Source organism: Salvia hispanica, chromosome 4, assembly GCF_023119035.1.
Source record: "Salvia hispanica cultivar TCC Black 2014 chromosome 4, UniMelb_Shisp_WGS_1.0, whole genome shotgun sequence".
NCBI lineage: Eukaryota > Viridiplantae > Streptophyta > Magnoliopsida > Lamiales > Lamiaceae > Salvia > Salvia hispanica.
This window is the reverse complement of record NC_062968.1, coordinates 19,157,504-19,172,953: the sequence shown is the minus strand read 5'-3', so window position 1 is coordinate 19,172,953 and position 15,450 is coordinate 19,157,504. Positions and strand designations below refer to the sequence as shown.

At 33.9% G+C, this 15,450-nt stretch overlaps 1 pseudogene; it reads right to left on the bottom strand.

Annotated features, from left to right (window-relative positions):
- Positions 1 to 10,156: 10,156 nt before the first annotated feature.
- On the bottom strand, positions 10,157 to 11,251 carry LOC125220012 (annotated as a pseudogene).
- Positions 11,252 to 15,450: the final 4,199 nt, after the last annotated feature.

Sequence of the window (15,450 nt, the reverse complement as noted above, 5' to 3'; positions counted from 1 at the left end):
TGCTAAATTAATTATGGTCAAATTCTGACTGTTCAATTTTTCAATATCTGCAAATTAAATTACGAAATATGAATGCTTCGTAATTATCTCATGCACCTCATTTCTAGCGAAATATATGTTGATGTAATAATTGATTTTAAACACGTAGAAGTATTTTTTAGTGGAGAATATCTTATTTAGATATTTTTGTTAATTATAAATATTTCATATTAATATTAATATTAATATTAATATAATAATTATATACTAGTAATAAAATATCCTAAAAGTAAATCTCTTGAACATAAATTATTGGTACAAAGTTGCAATTACTACAAGAAAAAAGAATGTATAATAACCAAATAATTAATAAAATATTTTCAAATCTTATTAGCAAAAATATAATAGGAGTAATGTATATAAATTATTCAAGGAAATATGTATTATTTTTCAAATAGAAAAGAAAATTATAATAAATATAAATAAATATTAAAAGTTTCATATTCAAACAAAATACTACTCCCTCCGTCCTAAGGAAGAAGACCCTATCCTTAGGGTGGTAGTACAAGATTTTATGCATCTTTATTTTGTGTGTTAAATGGATAGAATAAAGTAAGAGAGAAGGAATAAAGTAGAGATAATAGTGTTTCCGTTTTCAATAATGGGTGATCTTGATTAGAATAAACCGAAAAGGAAAGTGGGTCATCTTTAGTGGGACGGAGAGAGTACAAAACAAATAGAAATATTAATAACTTCATATAGAATATAACTACAAAATACAAAGGAATAAAACAAATATACAGCAACAAAAACTTGAAAGTAGCCGCTAGGATTCAAACTTGGGTGATTAAGAAGAATAAAAGGTATCTTACCACTAGACCAATAGAGCTTTCTTTATAAAGGCTCGACAATATATCTCAAATTTTGGGGGTACAATTGTACCCTTTTTTCCTATACTAGATATGCCACTAGACTATGCGTCAGCCATTAGGGACGGATGTTGCCCGTCGATGATCTACGTATCTTGTTTTTGTTTGTCCTGAAGAAATTTTTAAATAAGTCTTTAATACTCAAAGTGGATTACAACCTATGATAAAAAAAAAAATACTATTAAGATTGGACTAGAAGGAGAGTTCATGAAGAAGGAGAAAGTTTGATCTTTCACAGATTAAGACTGAGAAGTGAAAATAAATTGTACAGTTATTCCACCAAAGAGTAAAAGAGCTTTAGATTGCATTAGTGTTTTTGTTACCAATATGGAGAGACTTTATATTTGATGTCTTGTGTTTTCCCAAATTTTTATTAAGTTATTAATTTTTATTTCAAACTTATGCTCATTCCTACTACTGATATTTGACGAGGCATATTTTGGTTGAAAAAATAATAGAAAGTAATAAAATGACCCTCAACTTCCCATGTTTCATGATTAAAAATCAAGATTCAATTTGTTTACTTTAAGATGAAGCCATAAGAAAGATAAATAGAGAGAAATATGATAAGAGATACTCCCTCCATTTCCGAAAAATGAAATGACACGAGTTTTAATATAAATTTAGTAAGCAAGAGAGAGGATGGGAAAAAATAGCTAAAGTAAAAGAAATGAAGAGAAAAAATAGTGAATAAATATTATTGGATTATGGAGTCAATTTATTAAAATAAAGAGTTTCTATTTTTGGAAAATGGATTAAAAAAAAGAAATTTCCTTTTTTTGGAAACGGATAAAATTTTCAATGAAGAATGCATATAGAAATACTACTGCAATTAGTGTTGGAATTTTACGAGAGAAAAAATTGTGATCTGGCTTAAATTTTAAATATACTCCACAGAAAACTTAAGTAAATTTCAAACATGATGGTTTTTCAGACAAAAATATTCATATCATTAATTCAATAGAGAATATAGAAACAAATCCCCAACACTAAATTACTTTGTGATGGTTTGTCACGGTTCCTTTGAGTGATTAACTTCTTGTGAGTGCCGGGGAAAGCAATCCTTTCGATTGCTTGAATTATGGAGAAACCTAGGGTTTGTGGTGATTGAGGGTTCTGCTTCGAGTTGTGTTTTGATTGAACTTGATCTGGTGTGAAGGGGCCTTGTGGTGAAGGCATCGGTGGTGTGAGGGTGAACTCTAACCGGTTCAGTTGTGTTCCCTTGGATCTTGTTCTGGTTGAATAGATCTGTGTGGTTTGGCGGGTTCTGAGCCAAGTTCTTTGATCTATTTGATGTTCTTGGTTTTTATTAGTAATTTCATTTAGATCCGAGAGGATCCTACTTGTTATTACTAATTTGTGTGTTAAGTGTGCAGATTAAGGAGCTTACAAGGAAGCCGGTTCCAATAGCTTTCAAGACCTTGTAATAGCTAGGATTTTGAATCTTGATTTCAATATGTATTATTTGTGTAAAATCAGCCGCGTGGGTGAGAGTTTGGCTGAGCTCTCTTGTACAAGAACAAAGAGGTCTCGGTAATTAGTGAATCCAGACTGATCTGATCCCTACAGTGGTATATCAGAGCCACGGGGGGATTGGTCTGGCACGCCGAGTCGCTTAAAGAGGTGGGCAAGTGGAATCCTCCTTCGAGTGGGGGTTCGCTCTGGTAAATTGGCTGAATCTCCTAGTTTTCTTTTTCTGTTTAGTGCTGCATATGGGCTTGGGATATTGTTTTCTCGTAGACAGCCTCTGACAAAGGCTTAGGACTCCTCTGTGTTTTCTTGTGTTCTTGCTTTTGCTGGTTCTTGCTCTCTGTGTTTTCTGATCTCTCATTACTTGACCACCAAGCATTTTGTACTGCCCAAGTGACCCCCTGCGCCCTCCACAAGTGAGTGATTGCGAGCTGGGATAGCCTTGGTCAATGTTGCTCGTGAGGTCTGTGCTTGTCTGTGTTTGTTAGCTTGAAGTGTTCTCTGTGTTGCTGTGTATGTCTTTGTGCTTTAAGGTGTGTAAGGCTTTGTGTTTCTGTCTTGCCTCCTGTGTTCTTGCAAAAATTATTGCTAAAATGGCCCAACCTGTTGGTTTGATTCCTTAAAATGGTAAAAATGATTTTGCTATTTGGAAACAGAAACTGAAGTGTGTTTTAATTCAACAAAAGGTTTTCAAAGTTGTTGATGGTTCTTTACCTTAGGATACTGCTCAAGACAAAAAAGGATGAAATGAATGAGTTGGCTAGGGATACTGTTGTGTTAAATTTGTCCGATTCTGAGATTAGGAAAGTTGATCATGTTGAATCTGCTGCTCAAATGTGGAAATTGCTTGATACTCTGTTCACTGAAACTTCTATAACATCAAGGATGTATCTGCTTGAAAAATTGTTTAAATTTAAGCTTGATCTTGCAAAAGATATTGATGACAACGTGGATAGGTTTCAGAAGCTTGTTCTGGACATTAAGAGACCATGTGATAAAACAATAGAAGAATACACTAGCATAGCTCTAATGAATGCCATACCTGATTCCTATAGTGATGTTAAGGTTGCCATTAAGTATGGTAAAGATTCTGCTGCTGCTGATAAGAATGCTTATAACAAAGTTTTAAATGTCAGAGGTAGATCTAAATCTAGAGGGGGCAATGAGCCCAGTGGGGGTTCTGGTAATAGCTCTAACTCTAGGAAAGAGTTTAGGTCTAGGTACTAGAAGTAAGGACCCTAAAACCTATAAGAAGTGTTTTAACTATGGGGAAGTTGACATTATAAGAAAGATTGTACTAAGCCTAAGAAGAATAAGTTTCCCAACAATAACTCCCAGGTTGAAACCCTTGTCAATGTGGCTACTTATGATGCTGTTAATGAATCTGTTATGGTGCATGATCTGCAATTTGTGAATACTTCTCCTGTCTGTCCTTTTACATCTAATGACTGGCTATGTGATTCTGGATGTACTTATTGTTAGAGTTTGCATACTAGGAATCACGTTTCGAGTGATTGAATACTATAAAACTCTTATTTTATTTTCCAAGTAATAAAACAGATTATTTTTTGTCATAGTGTTGTTATGTTTTACATTTAATGGATGTTAATTGCATGTTTAAATGTATAAGTTAACTTAACAAAGTCTAAGTCTTTGTTTTAGTAGACCGGTTGTGGGCCGTGTCCACTTTAAGGAACACGGTTAGTCCTAAACAAAGAAAAAGAAGAATTTCTCAACCTATATGGAATTAGACTATCCATCGTGAAAGGTTGCAATGTCAGTCCGCATATTTCTAAGCCTTACTGAAATAAGATGACATTGGTGTGGTATAACACTGAACGATCTAACAGACAAGACTTGTCCTTGGGCTATCTACTGAAAGGCGAGGTCTTGATAAATATTTGTTTCTTAATCAATGTAGGTTAGTATTGAGCATACGGTATTGATTATGCATTACTTTGACTTATCAAATGGTGCGGGTTTTTCGTAACCCAATAATCCCGATATATTGGGTAGTGGTGATTAATATCTAGCGGTCCTAGGATTGCTATTATATTGAGGTGAGTCTCGCTTGATAATGTCCTCAAGAGGAGCGCGAAACAAGGTTTTATTATTCGGAACCTAGATAGTTGGGGTTTGATCACTCTATGAATAATAAATAAGCGTTTCATGCTAAGTCCACTCTTGGAATTAATAAGAAATTAATTAATTAAGTCCATAGCAGACATTAATTAATTAATGGACATTTTTATCTTAAGCGCGGGAAATGAAAGTTAAAACGAAAATCCGGATTACTTATAATTTCGGATTTGGATGAGGAGAGTTCAATATTACTTCTGTACTGGCTGCTCGTAATATTCCAATTAAAGCTTATATTAAATTGCGGGTTCAATTTAATTAGTAAAAACTAAATTGGATGAGCCCATATCCAAAACCTTCCATAGATCCATGTTTGGGCCCAAAAGGAACTTAATATAAATAGGAGAATAAAGGAGACAGAAATCATAATTTTTTAATACACAAATTTTCGTCCCCCTCTATTCTAGAGGAGTTCGAAATTCTCTTCAATTAGGAAAATGATTTCTTCTGTCTTCTTTATTTAAGTCCTAGTATTCCGGTGAGATCAGCCCACACTGATATCGAAGTACAGTTCGGGCACCAAAGAGAAGATCTGTGGTCTAGTATTCAAAGCGTCACGTGGAGAAGCTGCTAGCCATCTTCAATTCTTTGGAGAATTAATTAGGTATTCCCTCCGTCCCACAAAAGATGTCACACTTGTGGGACAAAGACAAGATTTTAGGAGGTTTTGTTTTGTGTGTTAGGTGGAAAGAAAAAATAGTAATATTTATATTAATGTGAGAGAGAACTTTTTCCAAAAAAGGAAATGTGACATCTTTTGTGGGATAAACTAAAAAGGAAAGTGTGACATCTTTTGTGGGACGGAGGGAGTATTATTTCTACTCTGTAGAAAAGCATGTTTTAGGTTTCAATATTCTTAAAGCATGATTAATTCAAGTTATGAGCATGATACATGTGAGAATTACGCGAATAGATTTTGTCTAAATAATCTGCTAAATAGATCTGATTATTATGTGATTTATTTGCTCGATTAATAATTGTTAAATTATGTTAGTTCCGCGCAAAACGCTTCCGCTGACAATTCCTTCACTTATCATGTGAGTCCTTTCAAGGAAATGTTTTCTAAGTTGAAGCCTGTAACTAAAACTTTTGTGTCAATGGCTGATGACAAGAAGTGTGAAATTCTTGGGATTGGCACAGAGTGTTTGAAGTTTGATAATGGCTATGTGCTAAACTTGAAGGATGTTAGATATGTTCATGATCTTTGCTATAACTTGATGTCCTGTACTGCTCTTGAAACTGAGGGTATATGGGGAAGGCTCTATGAAGATTTCCAAAGGATCTATGTGTCTGTTTAAGGTCAAAAAGAAATGTGACAAAACAAGATTTTTTGAAACGACACGAGTTTGAACGCATAATATAATTGGTATAGTAAGAGTGAGATGGTAAAAAAAATCATTGAAGTATTATTAGTGAAAAATGAGTCTCACTTGATCATTAGAGAGAATTTTTTCCAAAAATAGAAATATTTCAATTTTCAAGAAACAAGCCAAAATGTAAATACGGAGTATTTTCTATTTTTAAAGGACATAAAGTAAATCATAATATATGGTAATATTCTGATCAATCTACTCCTTCCGTCTGTGAAATGTTATATTATCCACTTTTATTATTTTAATATGTCCGCAAAATATTGTCCACTTTTCTTTATTCCATTTTTAATAAATAAACCATACACACCACTAAATCATTACACTCAATTTTTTTTTTTCTTTTGAAAGTGGCGGCCCAAAACTCATTCCCAATCCATCTACTCCATTTTATTCAAGTCCCAAACCGCTCAAATCTGCAATTAAATAGCTGGCCCAAAACCAAAATGAGTCACACATTGATAATAGTTTCCTCTCTTCTCACTCTCTATCTGGACTAAATCCCCAAAAATTATTTTTATTTTCTAACAAGCTCTAGGCTAAACTTATCTCTCCTTTGCATATCAACAAGTTCCTTACGCCTCTAATTTTTTATTGGGTTTTTGGCTTTTTAAACCAAAACCTTTTCTCGAATTCCGGTTTTTCCCATGAACTATGAGATTTGTTTTTAAAATCACGAACTTTCATTTCGTTAGGATTTTCCCAACCCGACCCCAATAGCACATTTCCGACCCGAATAGCATAATTCAAAATGTTAAAGTTGTGTTTTGTTTATTCAAAAGTTGTCATTTGTTATGTAATAATTGTGATTGTATGTATTATTGTGCCAAATAGGATCCAAGTAATCAATTTAGTGACAAATAGGATTAAAATTGACATGTAGACAACCCGGGTTTCGTCGTTGACCCGCCGGGGGAAAATCCTAACGAAATGAAAGTTCGTGGTTTTAAAAACAAATCTCATAGTTTATGGAAAAAACCGGAATTCGGGGAAAGGTTTTAGTTTAAAAAGCCAAAAACCCTTTTTTATTTTCTTCTTCAAATTAAAGCTAGGATTCATAATAAGTATTTTTTTTCCCAAATTGAATCTTAACCAAATCAAACGAAAAGCTAATTCCTTAATTTTAACTGCTAATTGGAAAGGGTTCAAATTTTCTACATCGATTATATTTGCTTTCTTTATAATTCTATCTTTTAAACAATTCAAGCTCTAAATATAAATGCATATCAAGTACTCCCTCCGTCCCAGATAATTCGACCCAGTATTCCATTTCGGACCGTCCTACATAATTTGTCCCATTTCACTTTTATCATTTTTGGTAGTGGACCTTATATTCCACTAACTCAATCCTACTCACATTTTATTATAAAACTAATACTTTAAAAGTAGGACTCGCATTCCACTAACTTTTTCAACTCAATTTCCATTAGATTTCTTAAAACCCGTGCCAGGTCAAAGTGTCCCAAATTATGTGGGACGTAGGGAGTAATCAAATCAGACATCCGTACAGATATTCAAGCGTGGGGTCAATTTTGTAGTCTAACACAATTTATTGTCAAGTTTGCTCATGCTGCCTAAAAGAATGTATGGATAACTTTAGAGTAAAGACCAACGCTGGTCCTTAGAGTGTCCACAGTAGGGAAGCCCCGGCGGGCGGCGGTGGGGCGGACAGGCCACAGCCGAGTAGTTGGCGTGGACGGAGCAGGGGTTAGTAGCCGCGGTGGTGCACGTGGCGGGTTATTGCGCGGCCCGATGAGCCGCGGCCGCCGGGAATTTTTTTTTTTTTTGTAGCAACCATATTGACTAGCAGATGCACACCATATTTTTATTGCGCGGCCCGATGAGCCACAGCAGATGCACACCATATTTTTTTTTTTTTTTAGGGGTTTTCATAATTTAGGGATTTGAGAATTTCTGTTCGGTTTGGTGGTTGGTTGGTGCTGAGCTCGCCCGAATGCAGGTGGTAAGGATGTGATTCGAGATTTTGGGGATGGTTTCGAAAAGATTAGGAAGACAAAAGAAAATTTTAATTACTTTTGTTGATAATTAAGTTTTTGTTTTTATTTCCATTTATTTACTTTTGTTTTCATAAATTTAAATAAAAATAATAATTTTGTTTACCTACGTTGTTTTTGTAAATTTATGTAAAAAATAATTTAAAATAATGTAATGGTCGTTAATATAGTACCTTTAATATTTAACCTTATGCTTTTTATTTTTAAAAATTTATACTTTAATTTATTTAATTCATTTTCATTGAGTTTATTGTAAAAGATAAACAGAAAATGAGACAAATAAATTTAGCAAGGAAAAGGAAAATCATTTTATGCGATTGTTTAGTTGTCAAATGACTATACATTGATGCTTTCTCGATACTATTGGTTCTTTCAACGATGATGCTCCTTTAAATGATAGTTACCGTACATATATCTAGTTTCTATTAACAACCCTCTAATTATCCATATATCTCTCTCAACCCTTGTTGTTTGTTTATGTCATATCCACAATTGTTATGAATAATTCGGGCACCCAACATTAAAATCACGGTAGAAGTCAATGTAAATAACTGACTTAATTAATTGATAGTTATTAATATAGTTAATTACTTTTATCCTATTTATTAAGTCCTAAAAAATATAGTGCATATTTTCTCATTTAGAATGTCGTATAAAATATTCTTAAGTTTTTTTGAACATTTATCTTAAAAATTTAAACATCGACATCAGCAGCAATGTTAAACCTAAGAAAGGAATAAAGTGAGTGTATTTTATTAATAATGAAAAAACATAAGAAAAGAATAAAACGAGACTATTTAATGATAAATATATGAAAGGAATAAAGTGAGATAATTTTACGATAAACATAAGAAAAGAATAAAGCGAGATTATTATACTGCTCGTGAAATAATTTTGGACACAAACTTTAAGAAACAATATATGTTTTGCTTACACTTGATCTTTGATGATTCTACTTCTCAAATGAGACCATATGTGGCTGAGCATAATAGAAACCCAATTAATTGATTCAGCACGTTTCTTGGCCTTCCTTTGGGTTGATTACGGTTTTGGTTAAAAGAATTTGGATAACAATTACGACTAAAATCGCATAATTGTCACTGAAAATAACGAAATTTTAATATGTTTCAAATGCAAACAACTCTAAAAACACAACAATATTTTGTGATTATTTTAATATAGATAGAAATTGTGATTCCTTAACAAAAGATTCCCTCCATGCGCCACTAAATATTTTGTGTTATTTTTTCATTCTTCCTTATTACCTGTTCTATTTTACTTTTACTATTTTTATCAATAGATCTCACACTCCCCACTAAATATTTTGTGTTATTTTTTCATCCTTCCTTATCACATGTTCTTTTTATTTTTACTATTTTTATCAATAGATCTCACATTCCTCGATAACTCATTTCAATGATATTTTATTTTAAAATTTTATATAAAAATATAATACACGTTTCACTACTATTTACTTTACTTTTTAAAGTCACCCAAATTTTAAAACACATGTCAATCCAATATGAGATATATATTTTTGGATAAAATAATTACTCCCTCCGTCCCAAAGAAAATATCACACTTGGGAAATGACACGGGATTTTAGGAGATGTTATTTTGTGTGTTAAGTGGTAAGAGAAAATATAATTTTATAATTGATGTCAGAAGGAACTTTTTCCAAAAGAGGAAATATGACATTTTTTGTGGGACAAACTAAAAAGGAAAGTGTTACATCTTTTATGAGACAGAGGGAATATTAAAAAAGATATAGAATAAAAACAAAAATCAATATTTCATTCAATCATTCATTCTATCGTATATTAATATATTGTCCTGTGATAGGCCCTTCTCCTCCACAAAAACTGGACAAAAGTCTTGTAAACTTCCAACATCAATGTGGAGAAAAGTCTTGCAAGAAAAGTCTTGTAGGACCATCAAATTTATGTAACATTAATGTGCGAAAAGTATATTTTTTGTTTGCACTTGATCTTTGATTATTCTACTTCTAAGTGAGACCATATGTGGCTGAGCATAATTGATTCAGTACATTTTTTGGGTTGCTTACGGTTTTGATTAAAAGAATTTGGATAACAATTACGACTAAAATCACATACTTGTCACTGAAAATAACGATTTACTTATTTATTTATGTTTCAAATGCAAACAAATCTCAAAACACAACAAATAGAAGAAAGGCCAATCAAAGTTACATCACAACCAATTTATAGCTATAACCAATTAATTGGGGCTAGAATGAGTGTTTAAATCTTGAAGAGCCTTTGCATTGAACATCAAAGATTATACGTTGGCTACAATTAACGCAAACTGAATAATACTATGATTATTGAAGCTTGACATACGATTTAGTTATTAATAAAGGAAGCCACCTTCTTCATCATATCGATACCAGCCTGATTATCTGGACCATGCACACTGAACGCATGATCTTCCCCTGCAACCTCAATACACTCGATTTCACCCTTCCATCCACAATTGCTCATCACCTCCTTGTAATACCACCCTCTCACCTTCATAGCATCCTTCCCCGCAACATAAACCAGCACTTTCCCGCAACCCAAATCCGATATCTTCGGATCCTTACCCGGATTCACCCATCCCTCATCGGTATCCCTCAAGCTCGGGCAAACAAATTGCCACAATTTCTCTCAAATCTCCCTCCAACCCTTGAATTCCTCCGTTGTTTCTCTCCCAATCGGATCCACGCCCCCGAAGAAGGGGCAATTCAGGAAAATCCCTTGCAAATTGAAACGCTCCGGATTCTCCGACCCGACCCGCATGGCGATGTAGTGTGCTATAGTCGCGCCGGCGCTGTCCCCGCCTAAATACACACGCTTCAGATCGGCAAATTCGTTGATCCACTCCTCCTTTCCCTCGGCGCTCCATTTGAGAGCGCGCCATGAATCCTCGAACGCAGCCGGGAGCGGGAATTCGGGGGCTAACCGGTAATTAACCGAGACGGCGACGACGTTTGCTAGCGCGGCTAAGTGGTTGAGGTGCTTGTGGTACTGAGCGTTGAAGGCGGATTCGAGGACGAAGCCGCCGCCGTGGTAGTAGACGAGGAGCGGGAGCTTTTTGGTAGGATCGGCGTTGGGCGGGAGATAAATCCGAGCGGAGAGGTTGATCTCTGGCGCGATTTCGACGTCTTTGGATTGGACGCCGGTGGCTGGATCTAGAGATGGCGGAACGATATCTTCGCCAGTAAGCCTCTCAAGTCTTCCATTTTTGTAGACTCTGAACATAGGGGAGAAATCGTGGAGAATTTCGTCCGCCATTGATGAGAGAGAAAGATTGTGTTGTTCTTATTTTTTCAGTCACTGGATATTTAGGCAAGCTCTATTTAATATAGAATTCACTCTCAATTAATTACAAACATATATTCAGATGAAATTGGTCTAAAATATTTAATTTTTGAAAATCAAGTCTAAAACATTTGAAATTGTTATCATATTGGTCCTAAACGTTTAAAATCGTTGTCGAAGTGGTTCTTTTATGTTAAAAACTAACCTCAACGCCTAATTAATGATTTTTTTAACTTAATTAATATTCTAACACATAATTAATTAAACAAAATTAAATATAAAATTAATAAAATGCTAAGAAATTTCAAAATCGACTATTTTTCCCTCTTTTTCCTTCTCTTCCATCTCTCCTTCGTTTTTCCTAAATCGTCTTCTTCTCTCTAGTGCTCAACGTCGTCGCGTCTTTCTCTCGACTCACAACGAGCAGACAGAGGCGACGGAAGCGAAACCATCTTCTAGCAACAGCAACCGCATCGGCGGAGATAACAAAGCCGGACCACCGAGAAAGAAAATTGAGAGAGAGATGAGGAGGACCGAAAGAAATGGGGATGTTGGCGACAGCAATGGTGGACGGCGAGGTTTTGATCTTGGCCAGCAACAATGCGGAGAAACACACGATGACGACGATTTGTGGAGGAGCGAACAGAGAGACAAAGACGCGACGACGTTGAGTGCCGGAGAGAAGAAGAGAGAGATTCCGATTTATGAAGAGCGAAGGAGAGATGGAAGAGAAGGAAAAAGAGGGAGAAATAGTTGATTTTGAAATTTCTTAGCATTTATTAATTTTATATTTAATTTTGTTTAATTTTTTATGCATTAGAACATCTCCAAGGGCTTTAGGTAAACTAATATAACTACCATATTTACCTTTTTTTCATGAAAAATCATTCTCCAATGGGAAAGGTATTTGAGAAGGTATTATACATTTTCTCATTTTGAAGAGGTATCTTTACCTCTCCATCAATGGAGAGGTAAAATTTTATAACTACCATATTTGCCTTCTTTTCATGAAAAACCATTCTCCAAGGGAGAAGGTATTTGAGAAGGTATCACACTTTATGAATTTTTAATGCATATTGTACTATTATTTTATGTTTAAAAAATCATTTACCTTTCTATATACCTTTTTCCTTTGAAGTATGTTTCTTTTTGGAAGAGTATATTTCATTTTTTGAGGAGGTATATAGATGATATAACTTTTCTATATACCTTCTCCCCTTGGAGATGCTTTTAGTATATTAATTAAATTAAAAAATCATTAATTAGGCGTTGACCGTTATTTTTTGACGGAAAATGACCACTTCGACAACGATTTCAAATGTTTAGGACCACTTCGATAATGATTTCAAATGTTTTGGATCCAATTTTCAAAAGATAAATGTTTTGCACCAAATTCATATTTTGACTATATATTTAAGACCAATTTTGATCTTTAATCTTCATTTAATCGACAGGTTGTAATTTCTCAATTAATAAAAATACTACTACTACAAAATATCTTACAAAAACTTTACAAAGTGGAGTACTCTTTTATTTATTAAAGATGACGCCAACTTATAAACGACATTAAGTTTTAGATGAAATGGTTAAATGTAATCCTCCATTAAAAATATAAACATATGATATGACACAAAAATAAAATAAAATTAAGAAAGAAGAGAAAAATTGGTTGTTAACGTATTGTTATTAGATAATGAGACTCACATTATTATCAGTGTTTTAATGTGGTATAAGTTGTACTACCTCTGTCCCTGAAAATTTGATACATATTACCATTTCGGTCCGTCCCTGAAAATTTGATACACTTCACTTTTACCATTTTTGGTAGTGGACCCCATATTCCACTAACTCATTCCTACTCACATTTTATTATAAAACTAATACTTTAAAAGTAGGACCCACATCCCACCAACTTTTTCAACTCACTTTCCATTACATTTCTTAAAACCCGTGCCGGGTCAAAGTGTAGCAAATTTTAGGGGCCGGAGGTAGTAAATAACTTGATATATAAGAGTAATAAATTAAGAAAACTTTTCATAAATGGAAATGCACATATAAAACAGATGAATGAAAAGTGCATATATTTTATGGAACGAAAGGTATTAAACTAGAAATGGCAGTGTCTCATCGAAGTTGTGGTGTGTACTATTTATAAAGTTAGACAAGAAAATATGGATATTTGACATATTTTGTATGATATCTTGGTCTATTTGAGATATTAATAATAAGATCAATACAAAGCTTCAAACTAAACCAAGAGATAAGGAAAAAAGCTTATTGTAGCATCTTGGCATTTGGTTACGTGGATGGAGTCCAGACTTTCCCTTTCCACTGGTATAATTAGTTGAAAATTTGAACAACGTAATAAAATGACAAGACTCAGGAGTTATAAGGGTAAGAATGATAATATGAATACGTATCCTCATACCCAATTGAATTTTGTTGCAATACACTTTTCAATGGGTTCTAGCGTGGCGAGCGTGTCCTCACAAGTATGTTTTCTTCGTCTAGTGGCGTACGAGTCCAGGTTGTTATTTTGTATTTTTTGGCTAGTTTTAATTTGTTTGTTATTCCTTTATTGTTTTACTGTACATTTTTTCCTCTTCTTCATTTGAGTTTTTGGTTTTGTCAGGGAAATTGTGAAGTAAAGTTGTGGTATAGGGAGTATACTGTATACACCGTGGGGATTGTTTGGGATTAAATCGTATGATCAAATTCTGTAAACTTTTAGTAGAAATCAAGGGACTTGTATAATAATGGGAATTAAAAGATGAGTCAAAAAGGAATGGGCTTGAAGAAATAAGAAATAAAAAGTATTGGGTTCATTAGAATTTATTTGTGAAATGGCAATCTAAAGAAGATTAGGCTTAAAGTGTTGTTATTTGATTTGGTATCATTTTTAATAGACAAGTCTAACTAATAATAAAAAATTCTCATGCTCCAAAAGAAACAAGCATTAAATGAAAAAATTACGGCTTAATTTTTTTTTTTACGTCGGTTCAAGCTTGACGAAAAAGTAGAAAATATTGGGGGTGTAGGGGTGGCGAAACGGGTTACCCGTGGGTATCCGCACCCGACAAGTCAGGTACCCGCACCTATTTTAGTCAAATTTGTTGTCTCAATATCCGCCCCGCGGCATACCGAGATTACCCGATACCCGTGTCGGGTATCCCGTACCCGACATTGCGGGTACCCGTACCCGACCCAAAATCCTAATAAAAAATTTGAAAACCACAATAACCGTCAACGTTCCTTAATTTACTTTATTAATATCAATGGTAATGTTGAATAGACTGAGAATAAAAGTGAGGGGACACTTTATAGCTAATTCCGGTGAGTTTTCAATTGTATGTTCATTGGAATATAAAAATGTTTTAAAAGAACTCTTAGATTATATAAAGTACTTCCATTATTCCCCCTTAATAGAGGCATTTTAATTTCTTCACTCATTTTGGAAATATAATAATAGAAATACTCTTCTCTACATTATTATCTTTCTAACTTTTTTTTTCTCCGCTCTAACTATTTATTTTTAATTTTTCAAAATGAGTGCGTATATGCCTATTAAGTAAGTACTATTATTTAACTATTTACTTTTTTCTCGACTTTAACTATTTAAACACCTTTATTAATATGGAACGGAGAGAGTATTAAAAGATAGAATATGGCTAATACTAATAATAACGGGTATTATCGGGACTAACGGGTATACCCATGCGGGTAGTGGGTATACCCGTTACCCGCAAAACTCTAAAACACACTACCCGATCCGCCCCGTTTCTTGTTATCGTCTGGTAGCGGGTACCCAATACCCGGCGGGTAGCGGGTCGAGATGGGAATTACCCATTACCCGCTACCCATTTTGCCACCCCTAGGTGTAACAAGTCCAATTTTTCCATAGGGTTTCCACGAAAAATAATTACGACACTATTTCCTCACTATTCCATTTACTATTATTCACTATATTTAACGGACAGAAATTTTGTAAATTTAAAAAAATTACTTAAAATGCATTAGGATTCAATAATTAAATTAGAAGTAAGTTATTATTATACAAAATCTAAGTTCTGGGATTTTGAATTTTAGAAATAAATATGATTTGAAAAAGATTTAAGAAATGAATAAAAAGAAAAAAAGAGGAAAAAGTAAAAAGATACTACCTCCGTCCCACAATAAGTGTTACATTTTGCTATTTCGGTTCATCCCACAATAAGAGTCACATTTCACT